This window comes from Chiloscyllium plagiosum, chromosome 16 (assembly GCF_004010195.1).
Source record: "Chiloscyllium plagiosum isolate BGI_BamShark_2017 chromosome 16, ASM401019v2, whole genome shotgun sequence".
Classification (NCBI taxonomy): domain Eukaryota; kingdom Metazoa; phylum Chordata; class Chondrichthyes; order Orectolobiformes; family Hemiscylliidae; genus Chiloscyllium; species Chiloscyllium plagiosum.
The window spans coordinates 22,424,875-22,447,219 of NC_057725.1; the positions used below are offsets into that span (position 1 = coordinate 22,424,875).

Below are 22,345 nucleotides of genomic sequence, written 5' to 3' on the forward strand. Positions count from 1 at the left end.
CATCAAGATCACTGATTCGCCCACTAACATTCTGGGGAATAATATTAATGAGAAATTGCACTGGACTAAACCATACAAGTACTGTAGCCACAAGAGCAGGTCAGAGGTTAGAAATCTTGCAGCAAGTAACTCTCATCCTGATTCCAAAAAAGACTTGTGTGTCATCGACAAAGTACAAGTCAGGAAAATGATCGAATACTCCCTACTCGTCTAGAGGAGAGTACCCAACACTTGACGCTTGATACCACTCAGGACAAAGCAGCCTTTCTGATTGACACATCTACCAGCATTCACTCCCTCTAACACCAAGCTCAGAAGCCACAGTATGTACCATCTATAAGATGTACTACAGAAATTCCCCAACGGTCTTTAGACAGCACTCTCCAAACCCACTATCAATACCGTATAGAAGGATAAGGGCAACAGATACATGGGAACACCATCACCTGCAGGTTCGCCCTCAAGCCACTCAATCCACAGTTGGAAACACAATTGCCACTCCTTTAAAGTGTTATTGGGTCAAAATTCTGGAAATTCCTCCCTAACAGCAATGCGGGCCTACCTTGGGCAAACAGACTGCAGAGATTCAAGGTGGCAATTTACCATCACCTTCTCAAGGGCAATTGGGGATGGACAATAAATTCTGGCCCAGGCAGTAACGTTGCACGAATGAATAGCAGAAAAATCCAAATACCGTTGTGTTATAGGACTATTCAGGAAATATAAGTCTGTTAACTGCACTGAAGATGACCAAATTTTGAAAGTGTGTGCATAGGTGGGGAAATAAAGGTTGTGGCCTGATGCTAATAAGTGTACTTGGATTCAATAGCAACTGCAGGCTGAACATCACCACAGAAAATAAATGTATTTTTTTCAAAACATTGACATTTATAAAGGTAGTACAATACACTGAACATGAACGCAAAAGACAAGTGCAAACAGTGACATCTCTACAGGTCAGTGAGTGGTGTCTACATTAAAATACTTGAGGCTTACACATTGTGCAAAGCATTATTCACCAAGATGACCAAATAGAAAAATAAAAATAGCTTTCAGCTACACTAATGATTCAAATATTGCTTCTCTTCCTCTATTTTAAAGTTTATAGTAGTTCACGCATGAGTACAAATGTGACAGGAGCTACTGGTCTGAATTTATTCTTTATTGTCTCTAACCACAATTTTGTCTTCTTCCCCCCACTTTCACACGTTCACTTTTGGGTTTGTGGAAAATAAATTATTCCAGTGATCAGCCTGTGTGCTTACCTATTTATAGATATTTAATATACAAATTCAAGTAGGGGACAAGGTTTTTCTTTGATCATAGCCACAGTATTTTAAATAAAATGTGAAATTAAAAAGATCACAATTACTCTCCATGCCAAGTGAGATGTGAAAGACACCAGATAAAATGTCAGTGGCACCATCTGTTAGCATTTATGTTGCCAGGTAACTGAAAAACATCAAGTACAAGCTTTGTTATAGTGTTCCAGGCTGGCATAAAGGCCCCATTTGACACCAGGATATAATCTCCATCTGTGCTAAGTTTTGCCACAGTCAAAAGTAATAGTAGGAACAGTGGTGAAAAATGAAAACTTCCACTGTCCTCCATTTGCTCTCAAGGTGTCAGTACTATAAAAAAGCCATGACAACTGAAAAATTAACAGAGAAGCTCAGAGTTTTATCAACAGTTTTCCAATTAAAAAGTACTTGCCAGCGTACTCCAAGGCCAAATAAGCATATTTTACTGAACTATTGTTTAAATGGAGTCCTTGTTAATAATGGGACTCATTGTTCCAGTGTGTAGTTGGGAAAGCACAGGAGGTCAGGCAGCATCTGAGGAGCAGGAAAATCAACGTTTCAGGCACAAGCCCTTCACCAGGAATGAAGAGCTTATACCCGAAACATCGATTTTCCTGCTCCTCGGATGCTGCCTGACCGGCTGTGTTTTCCCAGCAACACACAACTCTGATCTCCAGCATCTGCAGTCCTCACTTTCTCCTGCACACTCTTCCTGTTCAATATCAGAAGCTCAACCTTACAGAGCTCGTTCTCTATTCTTTTCCTTTGCTATCAGATGGCAACCTTCAGTATCTTGCCATTCATATCTCCTCCATACATTCTTTGTTTCTTCCTTCAAGGCCACTCCTTTCAGTCTTGGACCATGACCACATTTTGGAACTTAAAGTCTCCTCCCTCTCACCTTTTTAAAGAATTACTTTCAGCTATAGTAATTACATCAATTTTAAAGAATTGTTCTTTTTCCTACTGAATCTTTCAATTACTCAAAACCTATTACATTTCTAATATGCCCAGTTCTGATGAAAAGTCCATCAGACTGTCCACAGAGGCAGACAAACAAAGTTCTGCAGATATTGGAAATACTCAAGTCTGGTAGCATCAATGGATGGAGAAAAGTGGTTAACAACACTGGGTAAAATTGGGATTGTAAGGTTGTGTTTTTTTTTGTGACCACAATCGCAGAAGACACCCTCACACCTCATGCAGTGAACAGGCCCTGTGCTGCGTAATGGCTTCATACTTAAAAGTTTATGTCACTGGACAGCCAAAGTATCCCTAAGTTGAATTAATAATTATTAAACCAAACAGAGCATTCAAAGAACCAATGGTACCTCACCTTGCACCTCATTCTCCAAGTAAAGTGGTCAGCTAGCCAACAAAAGATGCAGTTAGCAGCACAGCAAGGTAACGGCAAAAACAGGCGCATTACTTCCAGTTCGAGTGCTATGTGAACAGATAATCATTGTGTCAACGGCCCTGGCTTTCAGTTTAAGTTATTGGCAGGAGTCACATCCATTTTGCTTTTTAAAGGCAACTTGACATCAGCAAACAGTGCTAAAAAATATTAATTTAGTCTGCAGACATCAATAGCAATAGGACTGCCAGAGGAAGTGGTGGAGACTGGTATAAATTACAACATCTAAAAGGCATCTGGATTGGTGCATGAATAGGAAGGGTTTAGAGGGATATGAACCAAATGCTGGCAAATGGGACAAGATTAGATTAATTTAGGATACTTGGTCAGCATGGACAAGTTAGATCAAAGGGTCGGTTTCTGTACTGTACAACTCTGACTCTAAAAGATCTATTCTTACTAGCATATTTCTCAATGTGATAAGTTTTTTTCAAAATAAAACTTCAACTACTATGATTAATTTTAAATCAAACTGATGTTTTAAATCTGAATTTTCTTCTTCTGTCAGACTCCTGCAATATTTAGTCTTCATTCAGACAATACCATGTTGAATTGAATTTTTTTTTAAGAAGTCTGACAATGCATGCCATAAATTTGGAATCACTAAAGACAGAACTAAAAAAATCTTTATCTCAGTGTTATGGGACATAAATTCCCTTCTATGAAATTTCAGATCCATATGACAAAATTTAATACATTTGTTTAGTTGACTGTATTTCCACACTTAAAAACATAAGATGGCCATTTTTCTTGAGATCAAAGCAACATTATTATTTCATATTATCCTCATGTCCTCTTAACTCAAAATTCAAGTATTGTCATCCTCTGTTGCCAAGTACTTGTGTGAACGAGGTTCATACATACATTCCTTAAAACAGTGATTTGGATGTTCTGTAAGCAATACCTGCATCGTGCTAACATAAAACCAAAGCATGTACAATCCTGACTGCCATCTTCGCCAAATATTGAATGCAATCTTAACCTGCAGATGCAAATGAAACACTGGTGCACTGCAATACCCAGACCTCTGAATAGCAAGGAGGTTCCAAGTAGCATTATACACTAACCCAATTTCAAGCTATTTCTGAATATTACTAATTATAGACTGCTTACATTTAACAGATCCGAGGGCTAGCTCTTCTGTGGAAAATGTTATCATAACAACTTGAAACCTAGTTATTGTGTAGTGTGTGAAGCATGTTTAAGTTATGCAGCTTGAACAACATTTAAAGAGTTTTTATTAATCCCATTTCTAATGACGATTTTTAAATTCTCAAAATCCTACAGGAGACTGTTTTGTCCAACATATATCAAGGAGGCATTCTTTCCGTCAGGTCTATAAAAGACCAATCTAATTTGTCCAACTCTGCTGTTCGTTCCCAATAGACTTATTTTTTAGATTAGATTAGATTACTTAGATTAGATTACTTATAGTGTGGAAACAGGCTTAGAATGCTTTTCCAAATTTCTATCCATATCTCTTTTTATATCTCTTTTGACAAGTTTTATTGAATCCTACACTCTTGCAGATAATGTCAATGATCTTAAATTTCTCAATCCACCTGCCAGAGAAACCGGTTTCTCTTTATTTAAACTTTCCAATCGGCACAATTGCTCCAGTGACTACACTTCAAGTATTTAATTGGCTCAAAAGTACCTTAGGACATACTGAGGTTATGAAGATATTAAATAAATTCACAACTGCTTTCTTGGCCCAAACTCCATCTCACTCAGTCAATGCAAGTTTTGACCCTGCTGTTATATCTTCCCTAAGCCTTTTCTGCTCCAAGAAAAGTAGTCCATGTCCTCTAGTATTTTCAGAGGACTGAAATTCCACATCTTGCATGTCATTCCGGTAGATCCTTTTCGCACACTCTCCAAGGACAAATGGTCAAAGAACAATGCTATCTGTACCTGAATCTGCAGCATAATTCAAACATCGCCCTCTGAATATTCCAGTGGACGGTGGTGTTATCACACATCTAGGAAAGAAAGCTTTAGACTAACACCCATTCTGACTTCTCTCTTCAACAACCATCTAGCCTCTGACTTCTAGTTATTATTTAAAATTCAGCAAAATCTTCAAAACTCTTATAAAGTCATTGTGTACATGCAGGGAATAAAAAGATATGGACCACGTGCAACTGTTTTATCTATGTGCATATACCATATTTTTCATTCTGTAATTGAAATTGTGGAGATTATGCTAATTCAGTCACCTAACAAAGTGTGCTGGATAAGTTAAAGAGTGACATTGTTAAAAAAAATGTAAATCAGAGTGATCTTACAGCAGATTTCATAGCCACTACCAACTGAACTTTGTTGAACAAACTTCAATTTTACAGTATTTTTTTAATCTGGAAAAAAGTACACGCCTGTTAAACCCAAGGACAACTGACCTGCAAACCACTGTCACAGAAAACCAGAAATCACAAGGTTACCCATCTAAATCACTTCTAAGTACAATAAGAAGAGTATGCCTGACATATTGTTTGGTCATAATGAAGAATTATCATGCCATTAAAAACTGGCTTACACTTGCATGAACAAGCTCTAGCACTTAATAGCCTTCATACATTTGAATGATGAATATTTCAGCAAGATACCAGGATAGAAAAGTTGGTGGAGAAAGGCAAATTGGACAGGAGATTCTGATTTCCACATTTAAGTATGACTGAAATTGGACTTAGATTTCCAATTATAGCCTCGTTGCAATTTATACAAAATCCATGTCATCAATGATGGGTACATGCTCAACAGCCAAACTAAAGTTTGTGAAAATGCTATGCCAATTCCAGGTCTTGAAAGTTACATTTGCAAAGATGGCAGAGAACTCAGAAACGAGTCATTCAAGTGGGAGAACACAAACATAACAGAACTATCCACAGGGTGAAGAAATTTTTCATGTCTGTTCCAAAAAGTCTACCCTTAAATTGTGACCACTAATTGGGAACATCTTTCCTGCATCTACCCTGTCTAGTCCTTTTAGGATTGTCACAGCTTTTAGAGATTCCTTGCTCATTCTTATAAACTCCAATGAATAGAGTCCTAACTGATCCAGTTCCTCTTCAAACACAAGCCCTGCCAGCCTAAACCTTTGTCACACTCCGTTCAGAGCCATAAGATCTTCCTCACCATTTGAGACAGTGTACTCTGATCACAACAGCCTAACGCTCCCAAATGGTTTTCATATTGCTTCTGGCTTTTAGGCCAAATACTCTTCTTCTTTCATTGAAAACAATCTCCTTACTTACTCTAGCAAAACCCATTCATAAATTGTGAAACTCAAATGTCCTTGTAACTTTGCTTGCTCCAAGCTAAACAACTTTAGCTTGCCCAAAGACAACGGAAGTCCTTTATCTCTTATATGACTCTAGCAAATCTCTTTGAACACTGTCTGCAACCTTGGCATCTTTCTTACAGTTTGGTGCCCAGAACTGAACAACTACTCCAGCCGTGGCCTAAAATGAATTATAAATATGCAGTACACCATTCCTTAACTATACAGCTACATTAGTAAAACCAATGATTCCTTATACTTCAACTGCTTCTCAACCTGTCATATCACCAAAGACATACATGCATTTTCACCAGCAGGTCCCTCTGCTCTTGAAATCTCATTTAAATTGCACCATACTGCTCACACTTCCCATTCTAATACTGTCTGTTTTGAATCAGTCAACTTTTGTCTTACAGCATTCATCATTTGGATCATTTTTCTAAATTTGAAAGAAGTTGTATATGCAAGATGTTGATGAATGTGGTCACCATATACAAAATATATTTTAGCTACATTAGGAATCAGGACCATTAAAGATTGCATAGTGTCTTTCTTAGAATCCTCAGGATAGATTCTGGTACTTTCAAGATATAGCAGAAGGTTCTAAATGATTGCTTGGCATCAATCGTCAGTTCTGTTGACATTGGTCAAATATTATTAAGGCAATGCTATTTGAAGATTTAAGTGGAAACAGTTAGGTTTTTGCAAACAGATCAGACTCAAAAGACTAAGCAATACAGGGGCAGAAACAGGCCGTTTGTCCATAGTACCATTTGCTCCGCCATTCAATAAAATAATGGCTGATCTGATAATCCTCCACTTACTTGCCAATCTCTACAACCCTTGATTCCCCTGATTAAAAGTCTCACCCTTGAATACATGTAATCACCTAGCCTCAATAATCAGTGAACAGATGCACTACCCTCAAAAAAGAAATCCTCACCTAAATGACTGATCCCTTATTGAGATTATGCCCTCTAGACATAGACTCTCCCAGAGTGGAATCAACCTATCCACATCTACTCTATTAAGCCTCTGAAGAATCCTCTGTCTCCTCTCATTTTTCTAAACTCCACAGATTATAAGCCTAAACTATTCAATCTCTTCTCCTAAGTTTGGCTCAGTGGTTAGCACTGCTGCCTCACAGCACCAGGGACCCGGGTTTGATTCCCACCTCGGTGACGGTCTGTGTGGAGTTTCCATATTCTCCATGTCTGCGTGGGTTCGTACAGGTGCTCTGGTTTCCTTTCACAATCCAAAGATATGCAGATCAGGTGAAGTGGCCATGCAAAATTGCCCAGGTGCATTAATCAGGGGTAAATGTAGGGTAGGGGAATGCGTCTGGGTGGAGAGTTGATGTGAACTTGTTGGGCCAAAGGGCCTGTTTCCATACTGTAGAGAATCTAATCTAAAGTACCTGGGATGAATCTTTGCTGTACTGTTTCTAATGCCACTATATCTTTCCTTAGATAAAAGGGACCAAAACTATTTGCTTGATTTTGGCTGCATTCACTAATGGGTATTTAAAGAAATGGGAGCAGTGTTCATCTCACTTTGATGTGAGATATTTTCAATAGACTTACTGGTGGCCCAAGTGGTACTTAAGAGTCAGAAAAAGGCAAAAACTAAAAACATGATCTTTCTCATTCTAAATGCTATTTGACCAGAGTCTCCAACATTTCAACAACTGCCTACATTTGTATAGCCCCTTTAGGAGAAAGTGAGGACTGCAGATGCTGGAGATCAGAGCAGAAAATATGTTGCTGGAAAAGTGCAGCAGGTCAGTCAGCATCCAAGGAGCAGGAGAATCGACGCCTCGGGCATGAGCCCTTCTTCAGGAATCCCTATAGCCCTTTTAACACAGTAAAATATTTCAAGATACAGTTTCTTCATGATAAAGGGCATGAGTCAGTTCACAAAAGAGACAAGGATTTATGCAACTACTAGGACTTTAGATGATAGGATAAGACTTTCATCCAATTCAAATGTGACAGAACTGGGTGCCAACATTTGCCAGATGTTATACAAATAGATTATAAATACACGTGAATGACTAACTAGGGTGGCACGGTGGAACAGTGTTTCGCACTGCTGCCTCACAGGGCCAGAGACCCGAGTTCAATTCCCGCCTCAGGCAACCGTCTGTATGGAGTTTGCACATTCTCCATGTCTGCGTTGGTTTCCTCCGGGTGCTCCGGTTTCCTCCCACAGTCCAAAAATGTGCAGGTGAGGTGAATTGGCCATGCGAAATTGCCCATAGTGTTGGGTCTGGGTGGGTCGCGCTTCGGAGGGAGGGTGTGGACTTGTTGGGCCGAAGGGCCTGTTTCCACACTGTCAGTGATCTAATCTAATAGGTATACTGTGCACTGCTCCTACAAGACGTGAATAAGCAACAAGGAAACAAGTTTTGTTTTTTCGCAGAGATAAATCAATTTTGTACAAAACTGCAATCTAATGCAGTAAATGAGGATTCACAACACAGCCTGCCAAACAAAGCTGTTAAGTTTCCTGGTTGCAAATGTTACATAATATACAAAAGGTAGATAGCTGTGCAGCTGTATTTCATGTGATAAAAGGAGTTCATCACACTTTAATTATTTTCACAAGTTGGGAGAAGAATTTTTCATGAACTTACCAAAAGAATCATAGAATCCCTACAGTGGGCGGCACGGTTAGCACTGTTGCCTCACAGCGCCTGAGACCCGGGTTCAATTCCCGCCTCAGGCGACCGACTGTGTGGAGTTTGCACATTCTCCCAGTGTCTGCGTGGGTTTCCTCCAGGTGCTCCGGTTTCCTCCCACAGTCCAAAGATGTGCAGGTCAGGTGAATTGCCCGTAGTGTTAGGTAAGGGGTAAATGTAGGGGTATGGGTGGGTTGCGCTTTGGCGGGTCGGTGTGGACTTGTTGGGCTGAAGGGCCTGTTTCCACACTGTAATGTAATCTAATGTAATCTAATCTAATCTAAAAAAAAAAGTGTGAAAACAGGGCAAAATACTTCAGGAAAATTGGACTCTTCCAAGAGATAAGGGGAGTCGCGAGTGATAGAGGTCACGTTTAGTTGCATCATTGTGATCATTTCTTGCCCATCAACTTTTTATGAAGTGAAAGTTAGGTGATTATCATTATAAACCCAAGTAAATAATGGAGTCCGTCCACCCTAAGTAGTCTGGCCTAAGATTTATTTTTGTTCACAGTACATTTTAATCAATGCTCCAGTTGTCCAGCACAGTGGAACTTCCCACCCGAGAGTGTGAGACATTGAGTAAATGTAAAGAGGAAATGGACAGATTTTAAAATAGTAACAGTTTAAAGGATTATGGGTATTGTCCAGGAAAAGTAGAGTTGAGGAAGAGAGAATATGATCATGGCTGATTTTATAAGGTGGAGCAGGCTCAAGAGGCTGAATTGCTTCCTCTTGCTCCTGGCTGTTAAGTTCTGAGAGAGCAAGTCCAACATTTCTTGCTTACCCCTTACATGCATCATCTGACTTAGTTAAAAATCTATTGAAAAGTTGACCAGAATGGCAGATATTTGGGTTTCAAACTGCAGTGCTACAGCAAAACAAATATGATGTTGCACAAGCAATGGCTCTATGTACTTAAAAGCTCCAGAATGGTCCACAAATCAAGGAACTGAAATAGAAAAAGAAAGTTCCTGATTGTATGCTTAAGGCTGTGACATAAACAAGGGATCCACATGACATCATAAATCATGACATGAAATCTTCAGTTGCTAACATGGCCAATAAATCACTGATGTTTTATAGCTTTGCTTAAGTTTTGCATCAATCTTGAAGGTTTACTGGGAGCTTCATCTTATTGATAATACCTTTTTCTTCCCATTCATGGCACAAGAATATTCAAAGATTTCCACTTTTCTTCTGAATTGTTTCTCTTCAAGAAGGCATACAGCATACTTGCCTTCAATCAGCCAGGGCATCAAAATATACAAGTTGGGAAGTTATGTTATAGGTGTACAAAACTTTAGTTAGCTCATATTTGGAATATTGCATGTACATCTGGTCACCATGCTGCCAAAAGGACATCGATGCTTTGGAGAGGGTGCAGAGAAGGTTTACCGGGATGTTGCCTGGTCTGGAGGGTTTCAGTTATGAGGAGAGGTTGGATAAACTCTGCTTGATTTCCCTGGAAAGACAGAGGCTGAGAAGTGACCTGATAGAGATCTACAAAATTATGAGAGGCACTGCCAGGGTGGACAGTCAGAGGCTTTTTCCCTAGGGTAGAAGGTTCAACTACAAGAGGGCTCAGCTTCAAGGTGAGACAGGGAACGTTTAGAAGAGAAATGCAGGCTAGTGGATGCCTGGAATGCACTACCAGTGGAGGTTGTGGAAACAGGCACATTAGCAATGTTTATGGTGTATCTTGACAGACATGAATGGGAGGTGAACAGAGGGATAGAAATTGCACATGGACAGTACGTAGTAGGTCTAAATAAGGATTAAGAATATGCATATGCTTGGTGGGCTGATGGGCCCGCTCCTGTGCTGTACTTAATTGTTTTGTAATTAAATTTGTCTAAAAATGACTGTCACTTTAACAACCCTATAAATAGCAATTTTTGTTTCAACCACTAGTCTGAACACAAAGCTCTCCCTATGCCTAGCAAAGTAAATGCATGAAGGGAAGTCATTAGGCCCAACTTATTTTTTAAGCTTTTGGAAAGCCTCACATTCTCCCATTATGCCAGCCAGTTGTTTCTCCAGCACAGCAATTGCTGGAGAAACTCAGCAGGTTTGGCATCATGTGGACCTAAAATGTTAACTCTGATTTCTCTCCACAGTTGCTGCTAGACCAGCCCAGTTTCTACCACAATTTGTTTTTGTTTCAGATCTTCAGTTCTTTGTTTGCTTTCTGTATTTCTCTAGTGATTTACTTCCACTAATCCATCAGGAGTTCATTTCAAGTTTTAATGATTCTATTGCTCTATTTCATCACAATCACCTAAATTTGATTCACATTAGCTTTACTCTGTGGTTTCTTGCCCAAACATTCCTGATTTAGTTTCAAGTTTTTTTAAAGAATCTATCTTTCTTTTGTCTTATCTACAAAATGAACCCTTCATTAAAGGGCTGAACTTTATGATCTTCATCCCCTGGCATGATGATGAATTTGTTTTTTGGCTCTTTTGGAACTCCCTCTCCAGAACCAGGAGAGGAGTTATTCTGGACAAACTGCTAATTTTGTTTCTCTCCCCACAGATGCTGCTGGACGTGCTGCCTTGCTACAGCACTTTGTTTTTATTCCTGAGCATCCACCTTGTATCTCAGTAATGAGACTGACAACAGTACAGTTCCCACTGCTTAAAACTAGTGCGTTTATCGGAATGCAATGTGTGATCTATATGGACTTCAGTAAGGCGCTCGATAAGATTCCCATGGGAGACTGGATAGCAAGGTTAGATCTCACGGAATACAGGGAGACCTAGCATTTGGATACAGAATTGGCTCAAAGGTAGAAGACAGAGGGTTGTGGAGGAGGGTTGTTTTTCAGACTGGAGGCCTGTGACCAGTGGAGTGCCACAAGGATCAGTGCTGGGTCCACTACTTTTCATCATTTACGTAAATGATTTGGATAGGAGCATAAGAGGTACAGTTAGTAAGTTTGCAGATGACACCAAAATTGGAGGTGTAATGGACCTCAGATTACAACAGGATCTTGATCAGATGGGCCAGTAGGCTGAGAAGTGGCAGATGGAGTTTAATTCAAATAAATGCAAAGTGCTAGGATAGTGAAGAAAGTCAGAGTATTGAGTACAGGAGTTGGGAGGTCATGTTGCAGCTGTACAGGACATTGGTTAGGCCACTGTTGGAATATTGCATGCAATTCTGGTCTCCTTCCTATCGGAAAGATGTTGTGAAACTTGAAAGGATTCAGAAAAGATTTACAAGGATGTTGCCAGGGTTGGAGGATCTGAGCTACAGGGAGAGGCTGAACAGGCTGGGGCTGTTTTCCCTGGAGCGACGGAGGCTGAGGGGTGACCTTATAGAGGTTTACAAAATTATGAGGGGCATGTATAGGATAAATAGACAAAGTCTTTTCCCTGGGGTCGGGGAGTCCAGAACTAGAGGGCATAGGTTTAGGGTGAGAGGGGAAAGATATAAAAGAGACCACAGGGGCAACGTTTTCACGCAGAGGGTGGTAAGTGTGTGGAATGAGCTGCAAGAGGATGTGGTGGAGGCTGGTACAATTGCAACATTTAAGAGGCATTTGGATGGGTATATGAACAGGAAGGGTTTGGAGGGATATGGGCCGGGTGCTGGCAGGTGGGACTAGATTGGGTTGGGATATCTGGTCGGCATGGATGGGTCGGACCGAAAGGTCTGTTTCCATGCTGTATATCTCTACGACTCTATGACTAATAGTCCAGCTTTCCTTCAACTATCTGCATACGATCAAATGTAAATTAAACAGCTGAAAATACACAGTGGCAAGTCACATATTTGGACAATTGTGCAAACATTCAGTTTTAATACTTAATATTCATTGACTATTTATAAATTTTGTATTTAATTTTAAATGGAGCTAGAAAGTGGCAACCTCAGTTAGGGCGGGGGAGTCCAAACGTATGTGTCATCGGTCTAAGGGGAGAGGGTAAAGATTTAAAACGGACCTCAGGGACAACCTTTTCATGCAGAGTGGTGTGTGTATGGAATGAGCTGCCAGAGGAAATTATGGAGGCTGGTACAATTTCAATATTTAAAAGCAGCTGGATGGGTATATGAAGAGGAAGGGTTTAGAGGGATATGGGCCAAATGCTGGCAAATGGGACTACATTAATTTAAGATATCAAAATTAATAAGATTTGGAACTATGTAGGTAAAGCACTGGGCTGCAAATCAGAGGAGCTTGTGTTCATGATACATAGTACTCTGACCTAACTACACTTCAAGTTCAGCAGCTATCACTTACATTATGTTACTGATGGACATGTTGGACCGAAGGGTCCGTTTCTGTGCTGTATGACTCTATGACTGATAAAATGCACACTGGGGAGTGGCAATCTCCTTGATGAACCTCAACAAATCTTTTTATGAGGGGGAAAATAATTGAACAATGCTCAATGGGAAACCCCAACTTGTAAGCAGTAACTTAATGAATGGCAATCTTGGGGTGAATATAGCCACTTGAACTGCCTGAAATAGCCAAACTGGTACAAACATTTTTGTTGGCACAGTCGAAACCAGCACCAGTTGCCCAATATAGACTGCTCCTCATAGGGTCTTGCAACACACATGGTTGCATTGCTGCAAATGGTTCCAGCAGTCTCACCTGCCCTGGAACTGTTATTATACATCCAAACACTGATTAAAAATAGCTGCTTCTCTTTATCCTCTGCAATAACAATGTAAGTGATAGCTGCTGTACTTGAAGTGTAGTTAGGTCAGAGCACTATGTATCATGAACACAAGCTCCTCTGATTTGCAGCTCAGTGCTTTGCCTACACAGTTCCAAATCTTATTAATTTTGATTGTAGTAAATAGATGTACAATACTTGGGCACACAGATTAGGAACACCTGGTCTTTCTTTCAAAAGTTGCATCCTCAGCTATTTTGACACCATTTAGGCTGTAATTCTGTATTTATGACATTTATTTTTGTTTCCTATATGACATACTTCAGATTTGTCATCAAGGCAATCTGCGATTACTCTGCCCACTTGTGTGTTTGGTCCAACTCACTTTATAGTTCCATAGCAGCCTCATTGGAATTAGCCCTAACTTGTAGTTTTGCATAATTTACAAGCTACTCTAATTTCCACATCATTAATGCAATACAGAAACAAAAGATGTTTTAACATTGATCTGTGGGACACCCATTGCAATTTTTCCTACTCTGACCTACCTTCAACAAAACACAATCTGTTTCTAATGCTTTGACCAATTCTTCAAAAGAAATTGTTCAATTTTGAACTTGAATAGTCTCTTGATTTAAGGTCAATGTGTAGCAGACAGTCAAATGCATTTTGTCTGTCTAGGCATATTACAGGGCTTTTCAAAGTACACCCAGATGCCACTTCCTCAAAAAAAAGACAAAAAGTTAGTCAGGCAACATCTAAACAAATATGAATGATTAGTTAGTAATTACCACAACTTCAAAACAGAAAGCACAATTGATTACGTGCCACATTTTTTGGAAAATGAGCACCATATTAAAGCTAATTTCCAAACCAGTCAGGCATTGAGTAATTACATGCTCTCAGTAGACTTTTTTTAATCGAGTGCAGATGTGTTATGACAAACCTCTGGATGAGGTTGGACTTGAACCCAGGCTTCAGGGCAGACAGGTAGGTACACTCATACTTGACAGCAGACCTACATCCTCAGAGTAAACATTAATGCCACACAAATCTGTCACCAAGGCACACTCTATTGCCTGATTAATTGTACTTAAAATAATGCCATTATTATCACTTAAGTCTTTGCAATTTTATGAGACCTAATGGCTCTCATTGCTGCAATACTTACATCACAATTATTTAATACATGTTAATTATTTCATGCTTATTCAGGGTTTCAACTCAACATACATCTTAGGGGTGCAAATCTTTCCCACGAGTTCAAAACATTGTTTCAAAGTAATTGCTAATACAGTTGCAACTAGTTTCAAGTCCTTTTTTGTATCTGTGACCGCCTTCTCAATATATGTGTGCAACATTCGCAACCTTAATTGCACAACAACTGTAGATTTTTTTTCCTCTTTCTTAATATACTTGATTAATTTATTAGCCAACTTAAAGTCACTCAGGTCATCGGATGCTTGCTTATTTAAAGAATGCAATTGACCTGCAAAATTAATATTATACTTTTAAAATAAATTTCTCCTTATTCTCCACTAAAATCTACTAAAACAAAAACTCTTGTTGATGGGGCTGAGCATATTTCTGAAGCTAGTCATCATTCAGAAGTTCTATAGTATCTTTACTGGACTGCAGTGTTTTTTGATTCTGGACTGTGCCAGATCTGATTCTTCCACAGTGCATTACTGAATTCTGACCAGACATGTGACAGTGAAAGACAGTAGGAAGACCTGAAATGTTTTCTGCAAATGAAGAGCCTGATGCCAATACGCTCTCTTTGTAGAATAACCATACAACATTATAATACTGACTTAAATTAATGCAGTCAATTTAAAAACTGAAAACTGCATCTATTTTCACAGCCCTGCACTGGACTCCGGTGGGATGCTGACGTTGTGCAGAAGTAAACCATAGGAGTAGAAATTAGGCCATTCAATCATGACTGATAAGTTTCTCAACCCCATTCTCCCACCTGCTCCCTGTAACCTTTGATCCCATAACAGTCAAGAACCGGTCTAAAATATTCTCACTAGTTTTCAAATAAACCTGTTGGACGATAACCTGGTGTTGTGAGGTTTTTAAACTTTGTACACCCCAGTTCAAAACCAGCACCTCCAAATCTTAAATATTCTCAATGACTTTGCCTCCACAGTCGTCTGTGGTAATGAATTCCATACATTCTGACTGAAGAGGTTTCTCCTCATAAACATTGTTAAATGTTTATAACAACTGTTCCTCTTTCAATTTATTGTACCTGAAGCAGTTTATGAAGCTTCAGTGGCACTGTAATTGGCCTTTTTATTTTTAACCCTGCTAGAGACTAAAACATTACCATGCTGGTGATATTGATACTTTGGAAACGGTTCAGACAGAGAAGGGCAACCAGAATGACATCCTTTGCTGCACAGATATTAAAAGTCCCTGTGTTACATTTTAGACTTTGAAAATGACGAAAGCATTAAATTGTGTTTAAGCTAACAATTATTTCCAGTTATACTAAGGACAGCTAGTGGCGGAGGTTCACTGGGCTAAAACCCAACCACCAGCCTTCTGAAGTAGCAAATTCCAGAGTGACCGTGGTCTGGGTAAAGAAATATTTCCTCATCTCAGTCTGAAATGGTCTACCCTCATATACTGACATTGTGATCCTGGTTCTAGATTCTTCGATCAAGGAATACATCTGCCCTACATTTAATCTATCTCGTCCAGTTAGACATTTACACATTTTGACCTGATCCCTCCTTATCCTTCTAAACTTTAGTGAATTCTGGCCTAGTATAACCAATCTTTACCCATACAACAGTCCTGTCATCCCTAGTTTTAGCCCAATGAACCTTCGTTGCACTCATATTGTAACCATATTCTCTTGAAAGAGACCAACGCCAAACACAATACTCCAGGTGTGGTCCTACCAAGGTCCTGTACTGAGAATGTGCACAGAGGAGCCTCGATTACCCGAACACCAATTATCTGAAAATCAGATTATCCGAACAGGATCTGAAGGTCCCGTGAAACCCTTACAACAGTGGTGTTACCAACAATGGTGCAGTAATCGCGTCTTTTATTAACAGTACGTAAATGAGGGTCACCTGCACTAAAGGTGTGCAAATGTTGCATCAAAGAGATGTTAATGACACTGGTGCAACAATCTTAGTCAATTGTCACAGTGTTGAAAGAATTTTCACACAAAAATGACTGACATGCTGAAGGATTTAAAATGCATGACAAAAATCAGTGGTGTCTTCACTCCCTCTACGACTTTTTTCCGAGTTCGTATCTAGTCCAATTGATGGGAGTTTGTTGTAGTTACGTACCTTGTCTGTGAAGAGAAAGCAGACCACCGTGACAATTGAACAGAAAAGCGAGATTTTACAGCATCTGGATCACGGGGAAAAGGCAAAAAAGGTTGCACAGGAATACAACATTGGAATAGCGACAGTGTCTGACATCAGGAAAGCAAGACTGCCGATTGAGAAATTCATTAGCCAAAGTGACACTGCAAATGCTCTAAAAAGAAAATCCATGACGTCGGCAAAGGATGAACAACTCAACCAAGCTGTATTTTTGTGGTTTTCACAGCAGCGAGAAAAGGGAATTCCTGTATCTGGCCCGATGATACTGGAAAAAGCTGCCAGTTTCCATGAACAACTCCACACCAGTGAGTCTGATCACAGCGTATCATTGGGCTGGTTACAGCACTTCAAACATTATCATGGCATTAGGCAACTCAGTTCTTGGAGAGCAGATATCTGTGGATGACAATCATCGTGGAAGGCAGGAACTGCAATCCATCATTCATGAAGTAAAGTATGAACCTGAGCAAATGTACAATGAAAGTGGATTATTTTGGCGTGCACTGCTGGATAAAACACTTGCATCCACCGCCAAAAAGCAGGCGTCAGGACAAAGTGGAGAAGGATCGCATCACGATTTTCCCTTGTGTCAACACCACAGACACTCAAATTACTGCTCGTCTGCACCAGGCAATATGCTAATCCACATTGTTTCAAGAGCTGTGACAAGAGCACGTTTCCCATGAAGTACAAAGCACAAAATAAGGCATGGATGATATATCCACTTTTTTCATCCTGGTTCCATGAAGATTTTGTACCTACTGTCAGATCACATTTGGCAAGTGCTGGACTCGAGCAACTTGCATGTTGACAATGCGGGGGCACACACTGTGAAAGGCAGCCAGTTAGAATCAACAGACGGAGCTATCAAGTGTTTTCCCACCCAACACCACTTCAAGGTTACAGCCGCTTGATTAGGGAATCATCGCAATAATGGAAAATATTATCACCGTAACATGCTGCGTGCTGTCCTGGGTGAAGACAATGCAGAGAAAGGACTTCAGGAAATTATGAAGGCATTCACAGTCAAAGACGTGATTGCTGAATCTTGGGACTGCATTAAGCCATCGTCAATCATGGAGTGTTGGGAGCCTTGCCAGTGAAGAGGTCACCCATCCAGAATAAAGGCTAACCACTGACATCACCAAAATTTGCAGACAGCTGGGTTTAGGAGACTTTGGAGAGACTGAGATCGATGCTTGGGTGAACTGTGACAACGACATTGGAACAGAGACACTCAGCAATGATCAGATATTCAACATAGTCACAGAAGAACAGCAGGAAAGTACAGATGGCATAGATGGTAAGGAAAATCTGATACCAACACCTCCTCTAGTCCTCTTTAATGAAGCTATTGACAGTTTGCGACTTTTCATGGAGTGGTACGAAGCACAAGATGAAGTCGATATTGTTAAGTTGATGAATCTTCGCAAAAAAAGACAGGAGTACCTCAAGCAACAGCGGCTGGATATTTTCTTTGAAAATAATAACTGACCTCCACTCCAATGAATTTTATTTACTGTACAGGCACACAAAAAGTGATTTGATTTTAAAAAATGTCATGATTTTTAAAGCGATATCCAGTGTTTATACAAATTTTAGCGATTGAATGAAATCAAAACTCTGTAAACATGCTTTTAATGCAATTATGTGCAGTGCAGCTTCCTTTAAGGTCAAATCAATTATCCGATCAAAAACCTGACTGCCCATCGGCTTTGGATAATTGAGGTCCCTCTGTGTAGGGTATAAGCAGGTAGGAAAAGAGTTAAGTTGTAAGTTTTGTGAAACACGAGGCACAGCTGAACATGACTCAGATCAGATAAGAACTTGCAGTTAACAATGGAGTGTTGGAAGCAAGGGTAATGTGTTAAGAAGGTGGAAAAGCATTCACTATGTATAGCCATTTAACAAAGTTAGAAGCATTCAGTATGTAAGGTTAGTTTAATAAGGTTCTGGATTAGAGTAGTGCTGGAAAAGCACAGCAGTTCAGGCAGCATCCAAGGAGCAGGAAAATCGACGTTTCGGGCAAAAGCCCTTCATCAGAGTGCCTGAAGGGTGGAGTTTAACAAGGTGAAAAGTATTCATTATGTGAAGCCAGTTAAGGTTAAGAACATTCATTGTGTAACACCAGATGGCTTAATCTTTGCTAGTGACACTTGCTGATTGTAATGGTCACCTAATCAATATGTATGTTGCCTTATCTAGATGTTCCTCCCTGTAAAATGACTATATAGTTCATTAAGAAATTGCTATTCCAGAGAAGACTGAACTCATGTCCCTGTGTACATGGGTATTGTTCTCTCTCCCTCCAGGGCTTGGAATAAAGATGAAGGAGGTATATACTGTCACTGAGCGTTTTGCTTTGACTGAGGGGAGAAACGGGATGACAGCACAGCTGCAGTAAGATGTGCCTTACTTCTGAACTTAAATGCTCTTGCAATGAAGGCCAAAACATTTGTCTTCCTAATTACTTGCTGCACTTCCAGTTTATTTTCATTGGCTGGTGTTCAAGGACACCCAGATCCCTTTGAACATTTACATTTCCCAATGCATCACCATTTAAATAAAATTTTGTCTTTATTTTCTGCCTGCTCATGTGTCTGTCTAAATGCCTCTTAAACATTATCGTATCTGCTTCCACCACCTCAGCTGGCACCATGTTCCAGGTACCTCCCACCTTTGATGTAGGCTTGACTATTTCAACAAAGGTTTGAAAGGCATCTCACAAAGTCACCTTAAACCTGAGATCATCCAAGCTGCCACACAGTCCTAACTCATATCAAGTCCCTGCCCACCATCAAACCTGGATCCATTGACCCAAAATGACCAAGTTAAGAGATATCTTGACTTGATTGCTCTCATTTTTGTTTCCAATTCATTTTGTAACTTTAATCCATCCTATACATAATCTTCTCCGACTTACAATCTTTTACGCTATCTGTACTCGTCCAATTCTGTCCTCTTGAGCAGCCTAGATTTTAATTAGTTCACTACTGATTGACATCTGAATACCAAGGTCCCAAAATCTGGGATTCTCTCCCAAAATCAGTGTTTCTTAACCAATTTTATTTTTCACCCAATCTTTTGCTTATTTGCCCTAAAGTTTTTGTGTAGCAATGTCCAATTGTGTTTGAATGTGTTCCTCTAACGTGCTTGGTGCTTTAAGACATTGTGCCTTATTTAATCAATGTAACTTATGGTCAATGATTTCTTGAGCTAATTTTGATCATGCAGAGGAATTTTCCAGACACCAACACCCACACCATGGAACGCAATGATTTGTGCTTCTTTCAGGAGATTACATGATGCTGGTGGATGTGGGTGTTTTAAATCACACTTAATGTATTGTGACTGTCAGAGGCAATCTTGATGAACCAGTTAAACACTGCTTCTCTATATGCTTTTATTTTCATACAATGCATCAAGTCCCTTGAGTACAGCATGGATTATCTGGATCTACATTATAATTCACCTTAAATCTCATCATGAAAGGAGAAGTCCCTACTGGATCACTATTACTTTTTCATATCAATGGTCCTTTGAGGTAAAAATTGGCATCATACAGACTTAACATTGCAGTTCCACTAAAAGTATGGAATTATGCATGACAAACTGAATTCATGTAGATCATTCACTACTGGATGACTGTAACAAATTTCCTGCCAACAAAGAGGTGTCTTCTAATTCCAGAGGTTAAAGTTCCAGACGTTAAAGTTCTTTAATCCACATTGCTATTATTTGTCTTTTTTTGATTAAAATACCTTAATGAAAGTATATTACTGCAAACATTGAATGTTCAGTCAATATTCAAAAGTGCTTCCTTAAAGTATTAATGCTAAAGGGAACTGCTTGCATTACGCAATGTCCTTTTTAAAGATAATCATGAAAATTTCTCAATTTGCTGAGAAATTCAATTGCTGTATAGAAATGAGTCAGCAAGAGAGTGAATCAGCAATGAGAGTCATGGAGAAGTTTGGCTGTATTGGACTACAAGGTAGCAATGAGCTGGAAGAACCAAATTAAATCAGAAAACCATAGATTCAAGCCTCACTCCACAAACCGAGACAGAAAATTGTGCAGGACCATTTGAGGCAGCATCTTTCAGATGAGTTTTTAAACTGAGGTCCCAGATGCCCTCTTAGATGGATATGAAATAGGTTTTTTTTAAACAAGAGGGTTTCTTCCCAAATGCTGATGTCCCATTCAATAAAATGCAACTAAAATACAGATTACCAGTCATTAACAAATTGCTGTTTGTGGCCACGTATGGCCATCAGCTTCTGATTCAGTATGTGGATATACCCACTAGAGAAGTTACAAAACTTGACCTACTCTTGGGAAATCAGGCAGGGAAGATGACTGAGGTGTCAGTGGGGAAGCACTTTAGGGCAAGCAACCATAATTCTATTAGTTTTAAAATAGTAATGGAAAAGGATAGGCCAGACCTAAAGTTGTAGTTCTAAATTGGAGGAAGGCCAATTTTGACAGTATTAGGTAACAACTTTCAAAAGCTGTTTGGGCACAGATATCTGCAGGTAAAGGGACGGCTGGAAATGGGATGCCTTCAGAAATGAAATAACCAGAATCCAGAGAAAGTATATTCCTGTTACGGTGAAAGGCTGGTAGGTACAGGGAATGCTGGATGACTAAAGAAATTGAGGGTTTAGTTAAGAAAAAGAAGGAAGCATATGTCAGGTATAGACAGAATGGATTGAGTGAATCCTTAGAATAGTATAAAGGCAGTAGGAGTATCAGGAGGGCAAAAAGGGGACATGAGATAGCTTTGTCAAATAGAGTTAAGGAGAATCCAAAGGGTTTTTACAAATACATTAAGGACAAAAGGGTACCTATGAAGAGAATAGGGCCCCTCAAAGATCAACAAGGCGGCCTTTGTGTGGAGCTGCAGGAGACGAGGCAGATAGAAAATGAGTATTTTGCATCAGTATTTACATTGGAAAAGGACATGGAAGATATACAATGTAGGGAAATAGATGGCGACATCTTGAAAAAATGTCCATATTACAGAGGAGGAAATGCTGGATGCCTTGAAATGCACAAAAGTGGATAAATCCGCAAGATCTGATCAGGTGTACCTTAGAACTCTGTGGGAAGCTAGGTAAGTGATTGCAGGGCCTCTTACTGAGATATTTGTATCATTGATAGTCAGAGGTGAGGTGCCGGAAGACTGGAGGTTGGCTAACGTGGTGCCACTGTTTAAGAAAGGTGGTAAAGACAAGTCAGGTAACTATAGACCAGTGAGCCTGATGTCAGTAGTGGGCAAGATGTTGGAGGGAATCCTGAGGGACAGGATGTACGTGTATTTGGAAAGGCCAGGACTGATTAGGGATAGTCAACTTGGCTTTGTGCGTGGGAAATCATGGCTCACATTGATTGAGTTCTTTGAAGAAGTAACAAAGAGGATTGATGAGGGTAGAGCGGTAGATGTGATCTATTTGGACTTCAGTAAGGCATTTGATAAGGTTCCCCATGGGAGACTAGTGAGCGAGGTTAGATCTCATGGAATACAGGGAGAACTAGCCATTTGGATACAGAACTGATTTAAAAGGTAGAAGACAGAGGGTGATGATGGAAGGTTGTTTTTCAGACTGGAGGCCTGTGACCAGTGGAGTGCCACCAGGATTGGTGCTGGGTCCACTAATTTTCGTCATCTATCTCAACGA

The 22,345-nt window shown here is 39.8% G+C and overlaps 1 protein-coding gene across 3 annotated transcripts in view; it reads right to left on the reverse strand.

The window, feature by feature from the left end:
- Nucleotides 1-22,345, reverse strand: part of LOC122557689 (cat eye syndrome critical region protein 2 homolog) — an 88,409-nt gene that overhangs the window by 63,092 nt on the left and 2,972 nt on the right. The gene's annotated exons all lie outside the window — the stretch shown is intronic.